Source organism: Oculina patagonica, chromosome 4 (assembly GCF_052425735.1).
Source record: "Oculina patagonica isolate OP01 chromosome 4, crgOcupat, whole genome shotgun sequence".
Taxonomy (NCBI): domain Eukaryota; kingdom Metazoa; phylum Cnidaria; class Anthozoa; order Scleractinia; family Oculinidae; genus Oculina; species Oculina patagonica.
The window spans coordinates 29,586,294-29,588,873 of NC_135761.1; the positions used below are offsets into that span (position 1 = coordinate 29,586,294).

A 2,580-nucleotide genomic window follows, 5' to 3' on the forward strand; every position below is an offset into this window, starting at 1 on the left:
ACACTGCCACCATCACTGTCATGTGTGGGCAACATGTGTTTGGGAAGGTGTCGTTTAAAAAAAGGACCAGAAGTATTATATGTAATTGTTTTTTTATCTTTTTGCTTCTGGTAGAAAAAAAATTTTAATCCTAATAATGATCAACAAGCTGTAATTATTTTCATAGCAGAGATCACTCAGGTTGTTAAGAACAATATGCAACCTGACCCCTCCTGGGGGATAGAAAGAATAAGTAAATTTGATCATGTTTGTGAAAGGGGTATACAATTTTTCCTTTAAAGAAAGATAAGAATGCTCAGATAACATGACAAGAAAAACTATTTTAAAAAATAAGAAAAAAATATTGTGTTATTCTACAAAAACACTTTTTTAAGAAAACATTACCAGTATTGTTTTTATTAAAGAACCTGTAAAACAAGTTTTTTATTAAGGAACCTGTAAAACAAGACTGAATCATCATCATCGTTCTTATTATTAAAATTGGCACAGCAGACCCTGACCATTTCTTGGAGAAAACATGATAAGATACTAGAAGGCTGCAACAGGTTTTTAACCACCTACAGCCAGTTGATTCTTATGATGGATGCAAAGTTTTTTCTGATAAAACGAGAACTGAAACTACAGGCTCCAACTCTTTTTCATAAACCGGGCCATGGGATCCAGTTGAGGACAACACTTCCATATTAAACCACTTGTATTAGTGATTGTGTTATAGAAGGGCATAAAACAGACATATCGGCAACAAGACGCAGAACTCTTTGAAGAAATAATCAGTCTCCAAAACAAAATGTAAGGTAACCAAAACATTTTGTTATTGTGATTAATTGGAGCTCACTTGGTTATGCTCTTTTTCTAATGTTCCACACATTTATTAGCCTTTTCAACTTGGGTGGAGGTTTCTCACAGCAGTGCAAAGGTCGAGAAACATTGCTTGAGCACGCCATACTATCCTTTGCAGTAACCACTTCTTATCGAAGTGGTTAGATTTCTACTCTTCAAGTTGTTCCTCCACTGTGTCCACCAAATTGCATAACAATTTTAGAACAAACTTTAGGCTTAATAAGGCTTTATAAAAAGGGGGTTAGCTATATATGTAAATCTGGATGCGCTGTATTGCTTGGACATGAGACGCCCCCAAAGGTATAGGGTAACCTTAAGTAAGCATTTAACTAGTAATGACCAATTTAATTGACTGGGTTGACCCAAGTTAGCTAGATGCATCAGTACCAAACTTATGTCCAAGCCTCTTTATGTCTCACCTGTAGTGCAAAATATTTATCTCAAAAGCAAAAAGACCAACAAAACCTGCATTTACGACAAGCCGCTGGCTTGCTATTATTGCAATCTCTATACAGCAAAATAGGCAGGCATAACACCGATTTTCACTCAAAAGAAAAGGAAGTTGCTAAAGCACTTGGCTTTGAAAAGCCATCTTGTCTGAGAAAAAAGAACTTGAGAAGCTACGGCTTCACGGTAACTATCATCACAACCTTCGAGTTCTGGAAACTGGTTGTGGCCAGCTTATAGTCGTTAAAGGTTCATCTGAAAATGACAATGAAGTATGCAAAATTACACTAGATGACTTTCTGCCACGCAACCTACTGTGTTGGATTTATTACAAAGCATGAACTTTGGAGGCACCACAAAACATGTGCCTTTGAAGAATGTAATGGTGAAGTAGATGAAAATGAAGTGCAAATGTATAAGAACAACCAGTAAAAACCTTTTTAATGGCACACCTAAAGCTTAGCAAATATGAGGACTGAGGAAATAACTATCGCTGCAAGAAATGATGACTTGATTATGAAGTTTTGTGCCAATTTTGTTGAAAAGATAAATGGAGAAAGGTTAAATGAAGACAGCTTGCCAGACTATTTGACTTGAGAGAGAAGAACACAGATGAACCAACGACCTTCATGAGCCTCAAAAATGTTATGACACCAGGCTACTCTGACGGGATCATCTCCTCAGTGGAAAGCAAGATCTGTTTTTTTGTTCCTTCCTTAGCCCTGAAGCTTGGATACTCTGTTAAAAAGTGCATTACAACATTAACTGGTAAAGCACTGAGAGAGAAGGATGATGATCTTCTTTCTGACCAGCAACACGTGGAAAAGTTAATAGACCTCAAATGGAACGATTGCATATTACATCACTCACTGGCTACTCTTCAAGGAAGAAATTCAAGTTTACCTTCTGCCATCGGGGGAACAAGTGCCAGTTGATAAGCGACCACTTTTCTGAAAAATGAGTGAGCCCACAGTTTTCAGTTTTAACCAGTGGGTTTCTTAGATATGCTGAAGATCTATTTTCACGTCCCAGGTATGAAAATAAAATGGTTTCGCGCAGAGCACGGGCGTTAAAAAAATAAAAAAAATGTCGGAAAAATGTAAAATATGCACAAGCTTCTGCCAAGCACCGGCCGTTGTAATTGATAAGTTCAAGGATACCAGGGAGAGTATCAGATATCTCACATTCTCTTCAAGTTGCTGCGATGCCTGCCACAACTTTACAGAGTATATAGGCTCAAAGATGGGGTGAATGCATGTAAATGGACAGTGTACATCAGCAAAAATGATAAAA

The 2,580-nt window shown here is 37.3% G+C and overlaps 1 pseudogene; it reads left to right on the forward strand.

Moving 5' to 3' along the window:
• Window positions 1-483: 483 nt before the first annotated feature.
• Window positions 484-2,231, forward strand: LOC144648299 (uncharacterized; annotated as a pseudogene).
• The last annotated feature ends 349 nt before the right edge of the window (window positions 2,232-2,580 follow it).